The sequence below is a fragment of the Neopsephotus bourkii genome, unplaced genomic scaffold, assembly GCF_033783945.1.
Source record: "Neopsephotus bourkii isolate Nb327-2 ecotype Australia unplaced genomic scaffold, CSIRO-AGI_Nbou_v1 NB_1768, whole genome shotgun sequence".
Lineage (NCBI taxonomy): Eukaryota > Metazoa > Chordata > Aves > Psittaciformes > Psittacidae > Neopsephotus > Neopsephotus bourkii.
The window spans coordinates 12,340,099-12,364,844 of NW_026902242.1; the positions used below are offsets into that span (position 1 = coordinate 12,340,099).

Genomic DNA, 24,746 nt, shown 5'->3' on the forward strand with positions numbered 1-24,746 from the left:
CTATAGGAGTGGTATAAACAAGTTGCTTTATACTTTTAAGCGCCTTACTGGTAGTGTTAGAATTTGCTTCACATTTCTTAACTCTTCTACATGCTTGAAAAAAAGCAAGCCAAGCTTCTTTGATTTAACAATGACATATTAGAAACTCAAACATGTGAAACATACTGGTGTTTTGCAAAAATAATTCTCCTGAAAGTTACTCTGTGCTTATGTTGTCGTCAGTGCTAGGATTTTATACTTTCTTTTTTGTCTATGCAAATTCTACAGTGAGGTTTTATTTTCTTTCTTCTGTGCATTTTGCACCCATTTTCATATATCTGTCATCAGAGCATTAAAAAATCATAAAAAAGCTTGGTGTTGTAAAAGTCCTGACAGCACATTTTCAGCTTGCTTTATTTTTTTTCCTGTTCAATTTACAATCAATGTTTGGAAACATCAAAGCCTGCAGAAGAAGGTTCTTTTTTTCTTTCTTGATTTTTTTTTTTCCTAGACCTTTTATTTAGCATGTTTCTAACAACTGTCTGTGCTGTGGTTTAAGTGTAGTAGCAACCTCTCTTCCTTCTTTCTCCCACCACAAACCCAAAAGATATGTTAAGTTCCTTAGAGTTTGAGAAGAAGAACAAATGATTGGGTTACTGTTTCCAAGGTTCCTTCCAACCATACAAACTCTAGGTTTGGAAGGCACATTCCGGGTCATCATTCAGGCACTACAGCATATAATGATGTTCATGTAATGATTAAGTTCCACATTAAAAGTAATCAGGTGTTTGCCTTATTGTTTCATTGGGAAGCTGTTGCAGGCTTCATGTTTCTATTTCAACAACTGAAAATAGTTGTGCACAGATGTGTGCATAGAGTACTTTCTGGTCTAAAAAACAAGAAGCTTATTTAGAGGACAAATAGAATTTGCATCAAGGTATGATTTGATGAAGATATAATGAAATTAATAATTTAAATTACTCTGTTGTCTTATCTAATCTTGGGCGGCTCAGGCAACATCATTTTGCTAATCCTGAGGTGAGGACATGAACCTTGCTCCTGTCCCTCCTGCTGTCTCTCCTGCCAGCTCACAGGGATTACCGGATGCAGCAACATGTTTTCTGTATGGCTAATGAATTCCTATTCCTCTTGGGAAAATGTATGGGAAGAAAATGAGACCTGAAAGTTCTGTATTTGCACGTGCAACCTTTTACTATGAGCAAGGCAGAATACATTGAGGACTTGTGACTGAGAGAAGCAACACAGCCTGGCCTTGGGTTATGATATCAAGGCTCACTTCTAACACCTAGGCAAGATGCTTTTCAAGATGCTACTCTCTAGCCCCATAAGTCTTTCTAATTTGATGTTATTCGATGTGAATTGTGTGTAGGTAATGTTAATTATGCAATAGGTTTTGAAGAATATGTTTTGATTGTACAGTGGAAATGTCAGTCCCATTAACAATCATTATTACCTGTCAGAAAGTAGAAGAAGCTTTGAATGAATGCTAATTTTTTCTTCTTGTATCTGTGCAGATGCATACCAATGTTTCATACACGTTTTGTTTGTTTGTACCCTGATCATTAAAGCAATCTTTTTTCTCTCCAAGTTTTCTCCGCTTGGACTGAATCCAGAAAAGAAAGAACAAGGCTCTTAACTTCAGGCCTTCTGTGAGCTTGTATTGGATGTGTTTTTGAAACAAAAGTTTCAGTTTTCAGAAACTGGTTTGTCTGCTGATGTGTTTCCAGATCTTGTTCCCAGGGGTCTCTGGAATGTATTAAGACCATGGCAAGGGTTCAAGAGGATTGGAGTGGGGGTTTAGAGGCAGCAGTCCAAAAGGAAGAAACTTGTTCTGTTTTGCTTTGTTATAAAGCTTAAGGTAGCTAATTTAATAACTACTTCTGGCCATAGACCCTCTCAATGTCTTTTTTAATTTGTCTTTAGTATCATCCTCTCAATTTGGTGAATTTTTTGTGAACTATAAATTCTCCCATATACTGCTAGGAAAGCCTATAACTATGAAGAGCCATGTTCATTGACTCTAAAGTGCCTGGTATAGAGACTGCTTTTCATCCCAGTTCTGTTGCTGGCCTGTTAAACTAAACTGTAGAAGTATTTTCCCATTTCCTTGTCTCCTTCTTTTTAATCTAACTGAAGAAAAAATATGATATTCCAATAAAATAGTCTCATCTAATAATCTTAGTAGCTTGGCTCTTGATCTGGTTCCATGTGAATGAACCTTCCTTGAAAACAAATGACAAGAAATTGCTTGAAATATTCCACCTGAGACTGCCTTAGCTTTGTCAAATGTTATTGTTACAATCTCTGAACATATATCTCCCAACGTAGCCTCTCATTGCCTTAAATGTATTTGCATTACATTTCATTTTGTTGGATCATTGTCATTCTGTAATCAAGAAGCAGATGGATATCCTTTTCCTCCTCAGATTTTCCCAAGAACTAAGTTCCAGTTCATGCTGGAAGACTTTTTTATTCCTGAGGTTTATCATGTTCCATTCAACTCTGCTGAGGTTTATCCTGTTTATTAAGCACTGAGTTTCAACCCAATCATTAAATTCCCCCATATCAGATTGCCAAAACTATGTATGAATTACATGTACCTGACCACTGTTTTCATAAGACACTTGTTTACACTGGCACCTTGCTGCAGGTATTTCAATACATGGTGAAAGAAATGGTACAATGTTCAGCTTTAGAATAGGGCATTGGATTGCTTGCAGATCTTAAATGAGCCCTAATATATCACTGCTTAACAGGTCTTGTATGAGCATTTGCTTTGTGAACTCTGAAAATTAGGTATATAGTATGTAACAGTATGGAACCTTATAATTGGCTATATAAGAAGTTACAAAAATAATATAAATGTACACTCTAAAAGAACACACGGCATTAATCTTAGAGTATGTAAATTTAGAGTTATATCAAGAATGAAGTAGCTCATAAAAAGCCTTGAACAGATCAAGGTTTTTTTTGGGGTACACTAGGTATAAGATACTTACAGAAGAGTGATTAATACTGTTGTTCAGTGAGACTACAGAAGAAAGTTGAAATTACTCCCGCATATTAGTCCTGAGAGTCTCTAAAGTTTAGAACAGATGAGGAGATACTATAAAGATTTCTGTGTTTACGATATGAAATGAAGAACAAAGATTTGTTTCAAAGTCTGAAAGATTTGTTTCCTAAACGATAAAGCACTGCCTTACGCAGTTGATGCTGTGTTCTTTCAAGAGTCCAGAATTACAATGGAATTGCTTAAGCTTAAGATCTGAAAAATGACTGATGGAAGATGTGCACCAAATGTCAAGTAAGCAGTGTTTGTTCCACTGCTACAGTATTATTGTGCATAATTGCAGAAGAGTAAGTAAATAGAACAAAAAGCATGATATTAAATGGATATTAAGTCTTTTAAGGGAAATCTTGGTCATAAAGGAATAAATGAAAAATTCCATTAGCTTTTAATGAGCCACAATTTAACTTTTGGAATTTAAAGTTTTGTCTTCAGTACTCATTGATGTGATACAATACTTATACTGTATTTATTTCTGATATGCTAATTACAATTATAAAATTTTATTTAAATATATATATACATGTGTATATGACACACAAAACCACATATATATGCACATGCAGATGTATACATATAATGAACCAGAAACCTGCATTGTTCTGAAAGGTAAATAAATCCTATGCCCAAATTAAACATGTGAATAGTGTAGTCTGATATAAATCAGATCCTTGATGTCAGGTATGGTCTTATGTATCCATACATTGGAGCTCCTCTGTGAACAACATCAGGTATGTGTGATCAATATTGTTCTCTAAAGTAAATCTAGATTTATAACAACACTGATTCTGCAACAGAGAGATGTTCAGAACTGCACTCCAAGAGAGGAGTTTTTACTATGTTCATTCAAGAATGTATGTATATTCAGAAGAAAGGTCAAAAAAAGGTTTACTGTGGAAGCAGTCTGTCACTTATCAAAAAGTTATGCACAGCAAAACTGTGCAGCTTGCCTTTTGATGTTTTATCGGATAAAAACTGTTGTGAACATACCTTGAAAGAGATCATAAAATAATGCCCTTACATTGGCCTTTTAATTAACTATTAATAAGACTCCACTGTTTTACAGTTCAATAACGTAGTTTTTCAGTGGATGGTGTGCACAATGTGTATTCACCCAAAGGTTTGGTGAAGGGAATGGAAGAAATCTTTTAAAGTTCCCATTTAATAGTATATGCATTATGAGAATAAAAGTAGGCAGAGAAAAAAGATATGCCAATTATAAAGCAGGCATTGCTGTCAAACACAAATTATTTCTTTTTTCTTGTATATTCTGTGATCCTGTTGAATACAGGTGCTCTGTTGTTTCCTTAATGCTACATCCTTGAATAAGATCCTGCATTCCCTTAATCAGAATGACTGAGAAGAGGCAACATTTTTGCTGGAACCACTTTGTGGGCATGGTACAGTGGAGTTAATTTGCATTTCACAAAAATAAAAGGATTTGCAATAATTGCAGAAAAGTGAAGCTTCTTACTCATCTCTGTGTTTCAGTGCCTGTATAGCACTTTCCTTCACACTCTGCTTCATGACAGTCAAGCAAGCAGCCACAAGCAACTAAATCAAAGTGTTTCTATGTTTCCTCAGAAAAAAAAAAAAGAGTTAAGTAGTTTCCCCATGTTGATAGAATTTGAAGATGCCAAATGAGAGGGGTGAATTCCATGCTCCAAGACTGGAGTTAATACAGAACTTTGCAAGAAGTTATGCAAGTTAGAGCTCTGCAACAAGTATTAGATTAACTGCAAATGAGTAATTTGAAATATTTTCCAGTCTATCCTAGAGTGTTTGAATATTCCCAAATAAATATTGAACTTTGGAAGGTATTCATGTCCCCAGGAGAGATAAAAGTTTCTGTAAACTTGACTTCAAGAGGTATTGCTGCAGGCAATGAAATCTATACAAGCAGACAAAGCCCAGGAGATAGGTTGCCTTCTGGCAGACTATTAGAAAACATTTTTTTTAGCAGCTTGCTACATTCTTCAAAATAATAACAACTATTAATTTAAAATAGAAACATTCTCTGTTTGTAGTAGTGCTTTAAAAAGCCTTGGGATCAGAGCACATAAGTATCTTATCGCTAGTCCTATTGAATGTGAATGCAGTATGGATCAAATCTACAAGAACAAAACCAGCCATGGCTTGGGTTTTACACTGTTTGAGCTGGAAAGTGTGTGGGTTTTGTGTTTGTTGGGTTTGTTGTTATTTTTTTTTTTTTGTACATTTAAATATTTTATTATTCTTATAAACTGTCTAAATTTGTGCACTGGACATCTCACCTCTAAAAATGTATCTTCCCCTACCCTACAACAACAATTAAGCACTTGCCACTAAACAGCTGTCTACTTCCAACATTCAACAGAATACAGAGTAAGGAAAGTGCATCTGACGTGTAACATAGATCTACAGGCAAAATTAAGATTTTCTCATGTAAATTAAAAAAAAATAGATTATGGCATAAAAATCTAACAGCACCTATTTGCAATTGCATTATAAAATTACTTGGCAGACTGTTAACTTCAGCCATTAAAATAATTATTCAATGTGAGAGAAACATGTAACTTATATTTAACATTTGTCAGAACTTTCTAATTTATTCATTTCAGTGACAATGCCTTTAAGAATAATATGACAGAGGAATATCTTACCATGAAATACAGCAAGTGACAGCTTTTTTTAAACCAGAGGTTTCTGTTTTCTTTAGTTGAATTACTGCAAAGACTTTGCTATACCTCTTGTTGATTGTAATTATTTAAAAAGTCTTACACTTCGATCCTGTACTTTTGGGATAGGGAGTACAGTAAGTTAAGGATTGAGTTCTAGGCATCTTCTTTCATAAAACTATTTCAAATTTAGCTATATGGAGAAACCTTTAGAAATTCAATAGAAGTTTCTCATGTGAAGTCCTGAAATTCCCTGGGCAAATTTCTGTCGTAAGGCCAAAACAATGACAATGCTCAGCTACAGGGATTTAAGAACTGTGTCCTGCAGATTAGATAGCCTGACAAAGTAATAGCAAAAGAATGTGCTGCAATTATAAATAACATCTTAGACATGACAAAAGCACCATGTATTTCTTTTAGATGCAGCAAAGGACGTAAAAAAGTTTCTGCTAACAGCATTCTAAAGTAGTAACTTTTCTATTTAGATGAATTTTTCCCATTATGTCTCATTATTTCAGTCAGCATTTATGCTTCTATGTCTTTTTCTTTTTTTTAGGAGATATTCTACCAAAAATAAATAATTAAACCGCAGACGAACTGTCAAAAGGGAGCATTCATATTTTAACGCAACATTAACATTTTGGTAATTAACATGGCAGTTAATGCTTTTAGCAGATGTAACAACATTAGACTTGTAAATTTTAATTAAAGTTAATGGTTCACGATAGCTGTAGGGATCAGGCATCCTCTCTGGATACTGAAAACATGTCTAATGTGATTAGAAATACTAATTGAAGAAAAAAGGACTGCAATAGTAATGACTGTACTTCTTTATCCTACTAAATTATTACAAACCTGCAGCAACTTTAAAAAATATATTTGCAGGAGGAAGCTTGACGAGTCAAATGCTCCCCTTAAAGAAATTAAAAGGGGTCAAGGAACATTGCAGATGTTTTCTGTGTGTGAGAGGGAAAATCATTAATTGAAAGCCATTGCTCCTTCCTTATCCTCTGGAGACCATATTCCCAAGAAATACTATAAAGTTATTTGGTTACATTTCACATCCCTTTTGGATTTAATTAGGATCTAACGTGTTAGTTTTAATTCCCTAAGAGGCTTTGAATTCCAATAGCAGGCAGAGAAACAGGACTGGCACTGGGAACTATGACTCAAGTGGACGTTTCTCAGTTTTAGTGCAAGTTAAGAGATTGGTAGTGAGTCCTTTTCACAGTTTACTGATATGTGAAACATTTTAATAAGCACAGGAAAAGGATTAGTTTTACTAAGGGTAATTACAAGCTGCTAGCCACCTATAAAATGCACTCCCATTTTATTGTAAAATGCCAACAATATTTATTTCACTTGTTTTGTGGGGTTTTTCTTCTTTTTTTTCTCTTCATAAGCTGGCTTCAAAGTATGCTGAAGTAGGTAGAAAAATTCTGTAGTCTATATTCTAGCAGAATTGCTACTGAAAATCATGTTCTTTCTACTGGGAGTTCCAGATAATAAAGGTTAAACACTGGAAATTAAGTTCAGTATTTTTTTTTGACTGACAATAGTTATTTTTACTATAAATACAGTTATTCCCTGCTAGTGCCGTTAGCTCTTTCTGTCAACACCCCTCCAACATCATCATAAATTACTATTCATTTGCATTGCAGCACAGGCATAGGCTCCATTCTACCAGGCAAAGTGCAAAGACATGGTGAAAGCCAATTCTTGTTTGGAACAGTTGCACTCTAACCAGTTGTGACACAGGCTATGAGAAAGGATGCTAGAAGAATGAATGCTGGTCTATCTTTCTTTATTTATTTATGTTTCTCTAGCTGAAAGGCTGGAACAAGGGATTAGAAAATTCGGTCAAGCTTATATGGAAATACTGAATAAAGCCATCTGAACAAAATTTACTGAGTAACACTGGAATTCAGAACATTTGAAGACTTGCATTAGTCTCTAGGCAAAGAGCCTATTGTCCAACATGTATTGGGACATAAACACTAAATAGTGTTCAAGTAATCGTGAACCTGGGACTGCCTTTCTATAAAGGTGTATATTTTGGTGAATTCAGATGAGAAGGTCTGAATTGTGCACTTAGAATAGCTGTCCAGTTGTATCACCTGGTATGATACTGTGGGTAACAGAACACATTTGACTATGCAACTCCATGAGGTCTGTGGATTCATGATTTACTTGTGTCTTATAAATAGCCAAGAAATGCTTTTATACTATCTATTACTTTCGACTGGAAAATCCCAATATATTTTACAAACTTTTTTCAAAATTTTATCTGTGTTACTATGTAAAAATAATAAGTTGCTTCTATGTATTCCTCAGGGACTCAACACTGTGAGTACAACAGCATGGATGTCTGTTCTACCCAAGGGTTTAGTCAGGTAGGAGGGGGAAATAAAAGTTATGGTTAAGGTTTCAGTTAATCATTTAGAAACTACATCTTGTAGACACCACTGAAACTAATGTGATTCTGCATATGGATCCATAAACATGGATATTTATTTTATTTAAAATGCAACAGCGTGGATTTTATCTAGTTTACTACATTTTTGTTTTGTACTTTTATAGTAATAATGACTCAAACATAACACAATTTCTGGCAACTATGACTTACTGAAGGAAAGGTCAAACTTGACTGAATTTTCTCTTTTTGATTAAAATTCCCAGATCCAACAGCAAAGGCCCAGGTCTTCAACTGTATAAACCAGCATGACTCCACTGAAGTCTTGAGCAGCTATGCTGACTTACAAATCTGGACTTTGAATATGGACTTCAGTGACACCAAATGTACAGTTTATAGGTTTTACTGGCAAGTATATGTTTATAGACTTGAAGCGGTTTCTAATCCTGTGTCATATCGTAAACACTATTGCCTTGGACAAACAGACAGAATAATTATTTAGAAGCTGAAAGGCTTGCCCACGTCTGTAAGAGTTTCTCTTATATGAACATGTTTCTGGTCAGTGAAAGAACCTCATGCATGAAGGGTTATAGCCAGATGCAAGTTAGTCAATTTCCATCATTGGAAAAATATACTAGTAGACAGATTGTGGCACTCAGAGCAGGGTAATCAATTAACTTATAAGGTGGAAAATTAAAAAATATAAAAAGGGAATACTTTCCAGTTATAGATTAGAGTTTTGTTGTCACAGAGTTACCAAGAAATTTATAATGGTCACAATGGATTGGACCTTTAGATAGACATAGATGGTGTCATAGCAAATAAATAAATAAATATAATAAAAAAATAATTTTAAGATCAGCAGTTTGATGTATAATGTTTTTTGATACATATTTGTTAAATAGGAACAGCTGAGGTAAGACAAGTATGCCTGTTGCTGGGCTCTTGGACAGAGTCAGTGCTAGTGTGCATAACTCAATCATGATACAAATCTCTCTAAACTGAATCTGAACTTACTAGCTGGGTAGTCTATTAATGAAGTTTCTAAAATGAGGGAGAGCAGCTCTGCCCTCATGGAACATGGCAATGCAAGGACATAGTAAGGGAAGATGTGAATGGCCCAGGGTTTAAAAAAACCTGAAACTTGCTCATCCAGCTGCGATGGAGTTGGACTCTGCATGGACAGAACAGCCTGTCCCGTACTGTAGTTGATCATCCTGCACCACATTTTGTTTTCCTTTATTACCGGTGAGCAAGCTAGGTTGGGCTTGTTAACTATAGTAAACACAGAAATATTTTCTTCCTTCAGTTAAAAATACATGTATTATAATAATACATGGAAATAACAGTGTGATAGAGCAAAGAAAAATTTTGAAAAAGAGAACTATTTTACTGGTTGGGTGCATGTATTTTTAGATTTTACTTGTTAGTTTTCAATCTGGAAGCAGACTATAATTTTCAGCTGACTCCCACTTTTCGTGTCCATACACTTTTTCCAATAAATGGCAAAATTTCCTTTGTGTGACAAAAAAGCATGAAAGTATAAAACTAGTACATTGTATTAGTAATGTTTTTGGGACTCTAAAGGACTAAAAACTTTCTGTTTCAAAATACTGAATTAAATTAGCTTTTTGAATCATTATTAGTGGTGGTATAAAATAGGCACAGCTAGTTACTCGTTCACTGACAACATTGTATTAATTATTTCTTAGTGAGATTTTGCCACGGTTTTAGGTTCCTTAAGCTCAATATCCTCACAGCTTTTTATATAGCTGCACCTTCCCACACAGCAATATTACCAAGGGTTTAGGCGTCTCTGTTGTCACTTAAAATAGCTGTCAGCCTTTGGGTTCAGAAGCCCTTTTTTAAATGTAAAATTGCACAGACAATCTCCTTAAATCAATAGCTATATGAAGAAGAATACCTTCATTTTCATTGGAACACAGTTCATCTCTGTAAGTGGTGAACAAAATCAGCTCTGGAAAAATGTATGAATTAATCCCATTCTTCAGTATTTGTCATTTCAAAATTTAAAAGGGTTGAAGCTGGCAGTCACTCCTATGGGGTTTTCCTCATTTATAGTTTAAATGGGTCTTTATGGTCTTTTCTATGAACTTTTTTAATCCATGCACAATTGTCACCTGCACAGTTCAAGTAGCCACCGTATAGAAAAGTACTTTCATCTGTTTAAATTAAAACATTTACATATTATTTTAATTTAACGGCACATAATTCTTTCACTGTGGGAGATAAGGATTAATTATTCTTTTATCAATATTAACCAGTAAATCAGTAACAATTACAATTATCTTCTTTATGCCTTTCATAGGCTGACATATCCATTTTCCATCTACTTTAAGTCATCTCATTTAGTGATTTATATTTAAGCTGAAGTTTTCCATGTATCTTTCCTCTTAGTTTTTGGTTACTAGAAACTTTCCTTTTCACCCTTCGTGTTTTCAGAATATTTATTTATTTATTTATTTATATTATTATCCTGCATAATTTTGTACCACTTGAAAACCTGGTCATTTTAGTATCTTTTTTTTTTTTTTTTAATTTATTAATTAAAAAGATTATGTAAACGCCAATGCAGCTAGCACAAATCCCTGTAAGATTCTAGTAGGAACTCCCCCTAAAACCACCTTGTGGAAATGTTTATTTATTCCTACCTTTTTTTCCTTTCTAAAATCAGTTATTAACTGAGTACTGGTACTTTCCTCTTACTGCAAGGCAGCTTAATTTCTTGAAGACGTTTTAGTGGATTTATCAGGGAGTTTGTTTAAAATACAGGAATTTATATCATCCAAGCTCAGTGTTTCCATATACCTTTCAAAAAACTCTCCTAGGTTTCTGTACTTATAAAACCGTATACACAAACCTACTATTCCCCTGTACGAATATCTCATAGGATACATAAGCAAACACTTTTTCTATCGTTATCTTCGTTGAATCCTTCTGTCTTTAAATCATTATCTGTTATGAGCCCTGCAAAGTCGACAAAAGCAGGCTTCCTGCTTCTGATGTGTTTGGAAGAGGTTTTACAATAAAGTTTTATACCATTACCAACATTTTCCTTCAAATGCTTTTTGGCCTCCCTTTGTAAGTTTTACTTTTAACTTGCCAGAGGTTTTGCTATTTTCTGTTTTCCTCATCTGAACATAATTTTTCTTAGGAGTGCCTTTTTGTTTTTAATACTACCTTTTATTCTCATGTAAAGCTCTACTAATCCTTCAGAGGTGCTCTTACTGGCTTCGACAGATGATAGTTACTCAGAAATTCTAACACAAGTCATTTCCCCCTTTGGCTATTCCTTTTAATTTACCTTTAACAAACTTCCTTGATTTTATGTCGTCCTCTTTTCAATGTTCACTGTTGCTATGGTAGATTTATTTGGCCTTTTCACTTCTACAAGACTGTTGAATTTGAATATATTATGATCAAACTTCTGAAACGTTTCTTTGATACATAAGTTCTGAAGGTCTGATGCGCTGCTTGGTCCAAATCAGGAGTTTTACAAGCTTCTCTGATGAATTCCTCTATTTAATGATTTATGTTGTCTAAAAGCTTAAACTCTTAGTAAAGACGTATCATAATATTTATCCAGTGCAGATGCAACAGATATTGCTTTACTCCTGCCTTCACAGCCTTTCTGATTTCCCCAACTATGCCACAGGCAGCTATCCTAGCCTTTTTACTGCTAGTAACAAAGAACCACAGTAGAGGGAAACTTGAAGCCTGAATTTTCAGGCTTCAAGGACTTAGAGCAGAGCAGTTGCTCCTTTTGATTAATTTCCTGTAGTTTATTGAAGAACCTAAAGAATTGTTAACCAGTAAGCTGTTATGTTATGCTTCTTCCTCTGTGACCCTGAAGTCATCTATTCCCATCCTCCACTGTCCTAGTGAGCTATTCTGCCTGAAAGTTTTAAAGTTTTTAAATCTGTATTTTTCCTGAGCTTTAAGTTTATTTTGTTATTGAATAGCTCAAGAATATAGATGTACGGAGGTCCGGATAATAGCAGAAAGCAAGTTGGGAATCATCCAGGGTGTAGATCTAAACATTTGAGTTCCCGGTTGACTTTTGTTACTTAAAAGAGTCTCTAGCTGCTTTTAAGTCCAGTGGCTTAGTCCTGGAAAAGGATGCTGTTTTCTAGTTCAGGGACAATCCAAGCATAACATTGCCATTTCAAATAACATCCTATGTCATTGTTTGACTTTTTTGATATCCTTGAACCTTGGCCACGTCTATGTTATATATATTTACAGAATTCAGTTATACAGATTTCAATATAAGAAAAGGACTGATAGGGCTTTCTACAATCAATATTGATATATAAATAGATTTGTAATTGCAAGGCTAGTGAAGTGCAGCATCAATGGAAGAACAGTGAGGTCGAAATTCTTTCTGTCTCTGGCCTGTTTGATTTTAGGTGTAGAGCATTTACTGGCAGCACCTTCAGGACCTGACAAGACTTAGGGAACAAGCCATGTTCATTCTGCTTCCCAGATCCCTAATTTCAGCATGTCTTTGTCTGTTTTCTCTAATCCTTTTCTAGCTGGTTAGGCAGTGTCCCCTCCAGCCTCCAAGAGAAGCATTTGTCAGAGATAAGCCTGATCCTTAACAACACCTAAGGATACGAGATCTGGAGTCTCTTCCGCCTTTCTGATTCTGTCTGATATAAAGGCTCCATTACAGGGAATACAAATGAATTTATTTAACTGAAAATGTGCATTGAAAAACCAAGAAAAACATCCTTGTGTAAACAAACATTTTGGACAGCACAAGTCTGAAGACATTCTTCTGTGGTATGTGTAAGATATGTCACTTTGGAGATTTAAAATGAATGGGCACCCTGTTTAATTTATATTAAAGGCTTTTTGCCTCGTCATGATGAACTAATTAATTGAAGCAGCCTCTTAGTTTTAGGTTTTCTGATTCTCAAGCACTAAAAAGGAAATAGGAACAACCACCCTCTAAGAAGGGTAAGGTTGGAATATAGGAAAGTGAAGATGTTGCCACAATTGGTAATGTCAGGATAAAGTAGCCATTGGAGTCAGGTGACTAAAAACAGAAGTCAAAATATTATTGACATGTACAATCAGACAATACCATGGAGAAAATAAAGAAAAAAGAATGAAAGTAAGGGCAGCAAGTAAAAAATAGGATGAAATATGAAAAGGTCCAATGATGTCAGATTAAGCAAAGGAAAACAGTGAGAAACCTACTGGAAAAAATGGCAAGTAAGCTCTGGGTTATTCTCTTTTCATGCATGACTGTAGAGAAAGCTTCAAATGCTACCTATGTCTCCCCTTGTGATTGTGAACTGCTCATTTTCCATCTGAGAGAATCTAGAAAAGAGCAATAGCTGGATATTACAGTAGTAATTGCCTTTACTTGCAAAACAGTGATGCCTAGTAAGATTTGATATTTTGTGGTCAGCTACTTACCACACAACAACCCCTTCTCTCTCCAACATAGGTTTTGCAAATACATGACTGTCTCGCACAACTACATTTCAGGTTGAGACTAAAGGGAAAATGTAAACCATTCAGTGGAACTGCTAATTGTAATTCTTTAACTTAACATTATGTGGCAGATCTATAAACTTTTCACTCTTTGATATGTGGGATAACCTGAAGTACTGCATTTTTTTACAAGAAAACAATGCAGGGAATTCTTGTTCAAGAAACTGTTTTTGCAAGACAGTTCATCCACAAAAAAAGAATCTCTTAATTGTAATTCCAGTTTATTCTTTTGGGCTGTAATTTTTCCAGACTACAAAATGCACTTCAAAGATGGAAGAAGATTATAGGTATGTCTTTTTCCACAAGCAGAGTGGTCACTTTGTCACTGTATTTGGCTAATGACATCAAATAACCCAATGCTAATGAACAGGAAATGGGCAGAATTATTAGTAAGTGTGCTAATGTCAGATAAATGAGAACCACCAAAATTTAATTCCTTTCAAGCTTTGTTAGGCTTTGTATCAGTGAATACCCTGAAGATTTATCAAAGTTTATCCAAGTTTGCCTCAAAAGCAGACAGTACAATTTTGTGCAGAAGTAGGTAAACGGACTTTTCTCAGACACGCTGGCCCACTTCCTATTTATTCTGCAAAACACTTAAATCAAGTATAACTTTACTTGTTACAAGGGAAAACAAGCAAAAAACCCTACCCAACCCTTGTGAGACTTGGCTTTGGAAAAAATAACTTCTATCTGACTCAAGGTAGTTTTAAATTACTTTAAACAATGTTATCTCACTGAAGTGATAGGGATCTCTTTTACAGGTTTCCACCCCTGAGGAAGAAGCCATTTGTAATAGTCCACATTAAAAGCCACAGTAATCCATAACCCCACGGGGGAAATTGTGGTCAGCTTTCACACTCCTCACCTACTGTTGGCTCTTGGGATCTCTGTTCTGTGAAGGGAATTTCCTCATCCCGAAGCAGGCTAAACTTTCAGGAATCTGAAAAAGAGTAGTATTTTGGAATTCGGTATTTTTTAATCTACTTAAATCCTGTGCTGTTGCAAAAGTAGACGTTCCTGTCACTTTTATTTCTCCCAGTATAGCAAAACGGTGTTTAGGTCACTTCCAGCTGATATACTCACCAATGTCTTGTTGATTATCATAGTTTACATACAAAATGGAAAGGATGTTGTTTGACACCCTGTTTTCCAAAGCACAGTGGGTCAAAACCTTACACCTGTGCTGCTCACCGAACTGCAAGCGAGCCAGTCCCTGGTTTCCAGCGGCCTGAGATTTTACTTTTCCTGGCCCTTCTACGGGCTTTGCCAGGAGGGCTCTGCGCTTTCCGCAACTGATGTACTACCGCAGTACCGGTGCAGATGGAGGCCCCCATCAGTGCTCAACAATATAAACACGTATCAGACGAGTGGCCCATTTTAAAACACAAGCCGAATAGTTTTCAAGCTCGCTGCACATTCCCCCGCGCACCCCAAGGCAGAGAACGCTGGCCGGCGCTCCTGCCGCTGGCTGCCAGCCGAGCTCCCGACCAGAGCGCTGCCGCTTCTGGTCAGAGCCGTGCTGCGCACCCCGAGGAACGAGGCTACTCGGCAGCGCGGGGCGGAGCGCGGCTTGGCGGGGACCCTGCTGCCCGACGCCGGACCGAAACTTCCGCCGGCACCCCAGTCCCTCGGGCTGGTCCCGCTGGAAAGGAGCCACTTGCCGGCATCGGACCCCCAGCCGCCGGCCGGGAAGGGGTAGCAGCGGTGCGAGGCGGGGCCCGGTGACCGCCCCGCCTCCCTCCTCGGGGATGCCGGGATGTTTACGGGCCCAGCAGGAGGTAGAGAGGAGTTCGGTGGCGCTGCGGGTACCAGAGACATCCGCTAGGAACCCCGTTAGGCACCCGCGGCCAGTGGCGCCCCGGTGCCGGCCCTTGGCACCTCAGAAGCCGGGGAGGAGAGGAGACCGGTTCCGGGCTCTTGTGCCAAGAGAAGACGGAGCCAGGCTTCTCGGTGAGCGGAGCGGTGGCAGGGCTACTGTGCGGGCGCGGTGCGGGGCCGGAACGGGGGTCCCGGTGGCTGTGCCCCGGCCCGTGGAAGCGCTTCCCCTTCTGCTCCGTGCAGGCAGCTGCTGGGGGTCCCGCCTCCCGCGTCTTCCCACTGGTTACTGTGGGTCTCGCCCGTAGCACCATTGGGCGCGGGAGCTGCCGCTCCGCCCGCTGCAGGGGGAGGGAGCGGTGCGGGTCTGGGAGCGAGAAACTTTTACAGCGGGGGGGAGGGGGGGGCGGGATGGCGGCATCAGGCCCCGCGGCGGTGACTGAGCTTTGCACGGCGTATTGCTATCTCCCCTGCGGCCGCAGGGGCAGGGCGGGCCGCACAGGCGGCACGGGGCGGTATAGTGCGGTTCCGGAGGGCTGCTGTGGCGGTTCTGCCGGTGGCGGCTGACCCCGCTGCGGAGCAAGGTTGGCTGTGTCGAGAGACGAGCGGGCGGCTGGGGACTCTGCCCGGTGGCAGCGGCCCGGCCACCTCGGCGCGACTCAGACTGCTTGCGGCCTGGCCGCAGTGTCTCTGCCCCGGCTAGGCTTTTCAAGTTCATACCGCAAGCGGAGATTTTTTCCGCGATGTTTTCCTCATTTCCAGAAGTTCCATGTAGGTTTCTCTGCCCTCCTCTCACCTGGAGCTCGGTGTCAGCGATGCTCACCCAGGTAGCGCAGGGGGAAAGCCCCGTCTGGAGGGTTTCACACAGTGCTCAGTAAAAACAGCGTCGTCACTGGGAGCCGCGGCCCTGTGGCGTGAGTCCATATTGCCCCGTCCCAGGCGGGAGCCCATAGTTCTGCCCCTCTGCCTCCTGTCCGGGAAGCACCCTCGGCTGAGTGAGCCGCCGGGGCACCGGCAGCGCCCGGGCAGTCTGAGAGCAGGGGTGCCTGGTCCTGAGGGTCCCTCTTGCAGGTGCCAGGGTTACCAGCCTCCTCTCATCGGTTGGTGAGGCTCCCAGATGGTGACATTGCCAGTGGCTCTGCGAGGCTGCGAGGAGCTGCGGCCTAGAGGGAAAAGCTGGAAGTGGAGCAGTCTCTATCTATTGAGCTCGTCTACCCCCCTCTTGTCTATTTACGTTTCACCGGTTGTACTAGTGCAGGCCCGGAATTCCACTTTGTGCCCATGAGAACTATAGCTGTTTGGCTTTAGAATTCAGAAGTTCGGAATATTGTTCCTCAGCTGGAATGTGCTTTGTTTTGCTGTGCCTTTTGTCAGGAGTATTGCTTCTTGAATGGTAAAACTACTTAGGATGTTAAACCTGATTCTGATCAAAGACATTGAGGGGTCTGTGCGTTAAACCACACAAGTATTTGGTTCACTTCTTGCACTAAGTGAATGACAAACTCTTGTCACCTTTGAGGTGATAGCACTGTTTTCTCAGATTGCAATGGCAGCATCACTTCTCAGGAAGGATCACACATGCATAGTGATTCTGCTAAATGAGCTGGATATGTTTCCTGTATAAAGTTGTATTCCAAGCTTGAGATGCAGAAATTACAGTGAATGGTATGTTAATCTACAAGGTAGGTACTTTGGATGGTTAGGTGCAAAGTGGATGTTTGCAGCTCTGCTAAATGAGGAAGAATGAAATATACAAATATTTAATTTTCAAGACTGTCTAGGAGGTATCATAGGTATCTTGTATTCAATATGCCAGTTAGTCATTAGAATTGAAAAGTAATTGAGAACAAATCACAGAACCCCAGCCAACTAAAAATCCTTATGATTGACTTATCACAGTGTCTTCCAGGGTCTGTAAGAATTAGACAAGTAGAATCTTGACCCCACCATAGAAACTTGTTTCCAAGGAAGAAAAAAATGTAACATTTTAGAGTTCATCTAAAGATCTGTGAGCGCCTGAGAAACTCAAATGACAAACACAGTACAAGAAGTCAGTTCTTTATTTTATGGTGACCTATGGTATCTTTTGAGTTGTAAGATAGAGCCATATAACCCACCCTTTCTTTTTTGTGCCACAGAGTTGAGCTCAGTTGGACGAAATGTGGCCAGTCCAGTATATTTGTTCACACAGACAATTGGGTGAGGCAGTTCCTTCGTGCATGCACACCCTCCCCCCCCACCCCCCATATAGTAAACTTAATATGGTATCCATCATTTATACTGCCCTGTGTTCAGTTGTATCATCATTGATGCCTTGTTGCTGTCTGAAGTTTGACATTGTTCCAAACATCTGTGCAGAATGGTTGAGTTCATGTTACCTTGGAAAGTCTCGTGGGAAAAGTCAAACTGCAGTAACTTCTGCCTCCAAGGGAATTCTTTTGATTATTTGGAGCTTATCCAAAAACCCCTCCTGATTCCAGAGAAGCAGTACTTGGGAGGGCAGGATTATCTTATGCAGGTTTATACTATGGATAGTCATGGGAGTTAACTGACTAATTTCCAGAGAATTTGCTCAGCTTAGCTACATTCCATGTGCTTTGCAACAGAGTTGAAAATAACTGACCAGAATACCAAAGTGGTGATAAGGGCATCCTTTAGGGCACTGATTTGCTGTATTTATCACCATTTGACCCCTCATGGCCACATGGGAAGGAACTCAGCCCTAGAAAGAAGTACAGCATCACAACCTGTTTCCTTTTCGGTAATTATTGAAAGAATTCTTCCTGTCAGGTTAGTTTAAAAAGAACAGAAGCACTGTTATTATAATGAGTTGCTTCTCTGAAGGTAGTTCTATGTGTTTGTGTCTGGCATGTGAAACATAACTGCAGTTCAGTTGTGAAATCTTTGGGAGAGGTTTGAGTTAGGTGCTGTGAAGTGTTGATGAACCAGACTTTTTCAGTTCATTTTAATATCCTGTTGTCAGTGTATAGAATTCACTAAGTTACTGTTTCCTTGAAAGCTGGAAGGCAAAAATACCATAGGTGAACTTAAAGTTAATTCTACAATGAGTAAAAACTTGTGGTGGGAAAACGCACAGCATTCTGTCCTGTAGAGGCCCTTCTTCTGTACCCTTTTCATCCTCATCTGAAAGCAGATCCAAAAAAGGAGTTGTCTTTGCAGCAGTGAACATCCAGTGCTTGCCCTGACTGAAATTCAGAACTCTGTGTTAGGTAGGTGCTTGGGAAGTTCATGGAGATAAGTAGGCCTTCAGAAGAAGAATAACAAGCAGTCTGCAAACAGAGCACTTAATGTACAGCTAGTCATCGAGGGTACTCCAAAACCAGGACTGGATTGTGCATATTTCATCCAGTGGTGGTTTAATGTAAAACATAGAAACAGCTGTGAGCTTGAATGTTGGCCTGCTTCTGAAGCAAGTGTGTTGACTGCTAGCTGCTTTGCTTCTGGACTCAGGGATCCTGGTTTACTTGCTACTGTCATGCATGGTTTTGGGATTCAAAGGTAATGCTAGTCAGAGGATCACAGAAAGCCTGTTAAATATGGGTGGTGTTTCTTTTCTGATTCTATGTAGTACTTAATTGATTTCATTATTTTCGGAGTAGCACAGATTTTTAAACTACGTACTGCAGATATGTATGTATTTTCTCTCAGCTTGTGAATGTGCATCTAGCACCTACAGTATGATATCACCAGGTATTGTCTTGCCTTTGTTTCTGAGATTATTTAGACATTTCTTTAAGGATTATGTGTAATTTATTGTTAAACGTGTACTACTTCACCTGTAGCAATGTGGGTGTTACCAGCCATGGTTGTGGCACAGTTGCATGCGGCCAGCCTTCCCAGTTAGGTGGTTTTCCCCGTGTGCCTGCCAACAATATGTTTGTCTGGTTTTTAATTTGTCCTGATTTTTTAATTCCTGTGTGAAGCTGTGTTAAGTCCTGTTTACACTTTTAGTGAATCACTGCAATATCTCTTTATGAGTAATTTATTTTTACAGATGTATTTAACTTTCCCGTCAGTAAGAAAAGGTCTTCTCCTTCTCTGTGTACTGGAGTTGCAAACTTTTGGGGTTTTAAGGGTTTCCAAATAATGTGTCGGCTTGCTTTCTCTGAAAATAATTGCTTTTTTTTACCTTTTTCCATTTATTTTGTTTCCTATTTCTACTTTCCCATACGGTATTTTGTTGATGAAACTCTTGGCTTGGTGTTGAATAAATTGCCTTCTTTCTATGCTGGCTCTTGCCTTTCTGTCATAGCTATTTTGAATTTAAGTACTTGTCAGCATCCCTACCTAAGGGGGAACTAAAATGAAACGTGGTGAGCTAATGTACTAGTGTGGTGCTTCTGCCAGAAGGGAGGTGTTCTGTTTCTTCTGCAGTCCCCTTCCTACATTTCCCATCTTTGAACTTCCTCTACTTAATTTTCCTCTGGCACTCTCCAGTACACACTGATTGAGCTCAGTGCTTGCAGAACACGAACCTGGCTGCATTAGGGGATTAAATCAACTCAGCAAAAAGTCTGAAGAGTTCAAGGTGGCTATGCGGGATCATCTGACAGACAAAGGGAGAGAAAGCCAGACCTTTGGTGTCACTGAGCTATTCAGCTGGCTTATATAACTTCATGTTACTGATATAATTTGACAATAGATTTAACTGATTTACATTAGGCTGCTTTACCCCCAGCTATGTCCTTCCTTCTGTCTTTTACCATCTGCTCTTATCACTGCAGTGGAACAATTTGCAGAACTGAACTGGAAGAAAAGGTCAGTTTTCATTTGCTTTTGGTTAGCTTACCAGGAGTCTGAGTGGCCAGAGGAGCCCCACCGGAAGCAAGAGGGTCTGGAAAGTATGGTTGAAGGCAGGGGAAGCAGCAGCATCACGTAATTGGTTTATGTTGCCTTAGAACCACATCCTTACAGAAGCAGGAGTAAATCAGAGCGTGGTGTGGGCTGAGGATTTGCTTTCTTAATTGTTAGATACAATACTTAATTCCCTGCAGAGCCTATTTCTGTGACATGATCATGATCCACCTGTGTAGATTTACAACTGGCAATTCAGTATGAAGAAGTGGATTATCAAGTTTCTTTCCAGAACAGAAGTGAAAACAAAGAAGCCTGTTACTTGAGCAGTTTCACTTCCTGTTTCTTCAGTTTGTATGAAATAACAAAGAAATGGCTCCCAAAAGGGCAAGTCAGTGCATGTACAACCCTTTGGGAGCACCTTGCAAGATAAGCTATTTACTTGAGTGACATAACTGAAATGGGTACGGAGAAGTAAACAGAATGTAACTTCTTAAATTGTGCAAGTGAATGAAGAGAAAGGGAAGCGGACTTTTAAAGCAGGAGCGCTTGGGCTGCCATCTTCTAGTCAAGACAGCACTGATAGAGACCCAGCTCTTAGTAGCTGGGGAATGACAGTGACTGGCACATGTTTTTTCAGGGTTGGAATGAAAATATGCCTGAAAAATAGGGATGAATGGATGAGAAACTTGTGTGTGATCTCTTGGTGTATTCCCCTACTTTGTTTGTAGAAGTATATTTTTTATTTGTGTATGGTTACTTCTGCTCTTGTTAAAACCAACTTTTAACCCAGCTTAGCTACTGTCTGTATGTGTTTTGGCTTCTTTGACTGGGCCATCGATGAGTATGGAATTTGGACCTAAGTTAGTTGAAAAATTCAGCATTAGTTATTTCCATACAGATAGATGATGGCGTTTTGTAGATTAACGAGTGCTGAGAATTTGTCTTGTCCATGTCAAGGGGGTCACTGCAGAGGGAATGGCTGTCCTGCCATCCCATGGGGAGTATGGATCTGGTAGTGTATTAAAACATCAAAGGCTTTTAGAAACTGCTTCTAAAATTAAGGCTAATCCTACTTCTGTATATGCATCTATTTTCACTTGCTTTCAGTGCTTTGAAAGCATTTTTTTCTGATGTGGGTGCTTCTGCAGAGAATTCTACAAATGAGGATTTTTATTTTTTTATTTCCCCACATTTTCAGGATTTATTTTTATTTTTTTTTACAATGTGAAGCAAATACTTCATTTTTACCACTGTCAGCTAATAGTAAATACTCTGTGTGTACACACATGTAAGTATATATGCATACTCTACGCATAGACACATGTATATGTGTGTGTATCTTTATACAGTATTATGTATCTGTATACAGTGTGCATATGTATGTGTGTATACTAATTGGGATAAGTGACATATTTTACTGTGCTAATGATTAATTCAGTATTCTAGTCTTGAGTTTGGCTTATCCTTTGCCAGTTAAGGTCTTGATTGTCTTGGCAGAGTTCAAGTGAGTGTCAACAAAGATGTGTTCTACTTTATTAATGGATACATCTAACTTAGCTATTTACAGAGTGCGAAAAAAGAGCTAGTGTGGTAATTGTTTGGCATATATTAAACATTTGCTCTTTGAATGAGTGAGTAGTTTAAATAACCAACAACACTGCAGTACACTAAATTAAGTAACTCAGTGTAGTATTTCATTAACAACATTATACTGTTGATTGTATATTTCTTGTAATTTCTTGTTTAGTATTTTTGAGGAATAGGCAATGTGAGCTGGGCAGGAGCATGACCAGTCACAGATCCTGTTGGCTAATGGAAAGGCATTGATTAGCTATTGTTTTTAAATATTTGAAGTGTTTCAGCATTATTTCGTCATTTTTAATGCTGTCTTGGAGTGTGTAACTTTATGAATGGATGGCACTGTAATGTGAGTGTGTTTAACCAGATCTGATTTTATTGGTCTGTGCTAGTCAGGAATAATTTACTGAAAAGATACTATGTATGTGCTGTCATTCCTGTTAGTTGGAATTCTTTCCCAGTTAGGATTCCATTTGTGTTAAATACACCCATATTAAATGTTGAGTTTGGAATAGAAGTGGCATAAAGTTGGATTGTTAACTTTTTGAAATGTATTTTAGCACTTAAACTACAACTTGCATCTTTAAAGTTGCAATCTGGGGTGGGAGGAAACTGCAACAAAATCAGTCCGAAGTAAGAGAGCAGAGTTTTAGGTGAACTGCTAGGAGCATTAGTTTTCTTGTGCTTTTTGGATTTATGCATGTACAGGAAGTACGGAAAGGCTTTGGACATCTCAGCATTCTGAGAGCTGCTTTTGGGGTACTGTATGTGGGCTGTTTTCTAAATATTTCCCAGTCTTCAGGAATGCACTAAAAATAATATTTATGAAACTGAAGTGACTTTCATTTTCCAAGTAAAATGTTTCTATTACAACATCAAACCCCACATGTTTCTCCTAATGGTTTATGCAGAGCACCAGGGAAAAAATTACATTTTAATGTTAAAGTGTTATGATAGGTTTGGATTCCAAATAGGCTTTCCTTATTGACATGACCTCCCGTTTCTCTGGAAAACCTTAGCTGTGCTGTCATTGAATGTAACATGAATGATAAGTTGGGATGCTCGGTTTACAGCTGCTGATATTCTCTTGCTTCATCCAGGATCTTCCCTGTGTGTGTCATGAGCCTCTGCTTTTAAAATCACTTTGAAAATTTGCAGCCTGCACCCTAAATGCTGAACAGGGCTGATCAGTGCTGGTGACCTGACACAGTGCAGGCCAGGTTTGACCAGCAAGCCAGTTCCCTCCAAGAAGCCAACCTTAAAGAGGTAAAGAATGACTGTTAAGGGGTTATGTTTCATAAACCTGTAGGTTGGCTGTTTCTTAATCTGCTCACATCAAGCTTAAGGGCCAAGCTGTTAATGCTGGATCTGAAGCTTGTCTCTTCCCAAAAGGTGCGTGGCTTAGATCTATGAGCTGAGAGTTGTAGTTGTGTCAGTCTGGCTCTCCAGGTGATGGAGAGCTGAGGTGGAATCAGACCAGCATGCTTGGGCATTAACTGCTGGGATTAACAGTGGTATGGTGGGTTGAGTAATTGTTTTGGGTATTCAGTAAGGCATTTATAAATCTAAACCCTTGCTTCCAGAGCACAGCTGCTTTATTTTATTTTTTGTTTTTTTTTTTTTTTTTAATTATTTATTTATCTATTTATTTATTTATTTTTAATTTTCAACCAGGGTGATTGTTTGACTGTTCTCCCTAGGTTTAGTTTGCGCTTTTGGGTAGCGGAGAGTTAACTTGTGATATAAGCAAATGGGAATATTCCTTTAGCCTGTATGCTTATATGGAAATTAGTATTAATATATGTGGTTCTTCCTCAGATGAGGATGATTCTTATCTTTAATTAGTAAAGATAATTGAAAGTTTATGGGTTTAAAATTTGTCATTTTAAGTCAGTGTTAGATACTGAAGAATGTGTTAAGATACCTGACACCAAAAAGTAAGGAGTGTGTGGAGTGTTAAACGGATAGCTGTCTATGGAAAGCTTTGGCTGTAACCTAACTAAAATAATAGTTAAAGTAAAAATTAAAAATACCTTCCTTAATGAACAGTGCAATCCAGAAGTAAACATAGTACATTCTTTTGTTTGTGAAGAATAACTGAAGTGATGGTGTGCCTCATCAGCACATTGTGAATGGTGTACTCTGAGTTAGATATTATGTAGAGTAGTTGCATCTGTAGTTCGTAGAAAAGAAGACTGGGATTTCAGACTGAGCAGAACTGTAACACTGAATATTCTTTTAACTGTATACTTCTTAGAATAGCTGTGCCTCCTTTGACATTGATTATTGAATGCTCTCACTTAAGGTCCAAAATTAGCAAACTAGTGTGTAGCATGTAGTTAATGGAAACCACGTATCATTAAGACTATTAATGATGTTCTCTACAGGAAGGCTTTGTATTTTTTTTTGTTGTTATTGAACTACCATCTCTTAAAACAATAGCATTATTCCCTGAATACCATGAAATGCATTTCAATATGAATGGTTTATGGACTTTTGAGTTAGGAAACTAGTGTTTAAAAAGTATGTTTCATGTTATTTGATAGCGCATTTAAGCTTTTCCTCCTGAAATAATTTGATCGTGTTTATTAAGACTTAGTTGCAAGACTTTAAGTGTCCTAAGGATTTCAAGTTTTTCCCAGGTATCTTTCTTTTCTTTAAAAAAAATTCTATTTTAAAATGAAATGGCACGAGAGTGATGAGCTTTGGCTCCTGTTCAGGAATAGGTCTTCTGATTTCATGAGGAGTCGTGGGTAGTCCCAACTATCTTCTGGCAGGCTCGTGGAAGCCACCTGGAAAGATGAGTGCAGTTCAGGCAGTTGCAGTTTTATAGTCTAACTTACTACTAAGGACTTCACACCCTTTTGCT

At 38.5% G+C, this 24,746-nt stretch overlaps 1 protein-coding gene across 1 annotated transcript in view; it reads left to right on the forward strand.

The window, feature by feature from the left end:
- Positions 1-15,521: 15,521 nt before the first annotated feature.
- NEK7 (NIMA related kinase 7) overlaps positions 15,522-24,746 on the forward strand; it is a 66,350-nt gene continuing 57,125 nt past the window's right edge. Inside the window, exon 1 of the mRNA XM_061378963.1 lies at positions 15,522-15,616. The gene's annotated coding sequence lies outside the window, so the exon portion shown is untranslated. The remainder of the gene's footprint in view (positions 15,617-24,746) is intronic.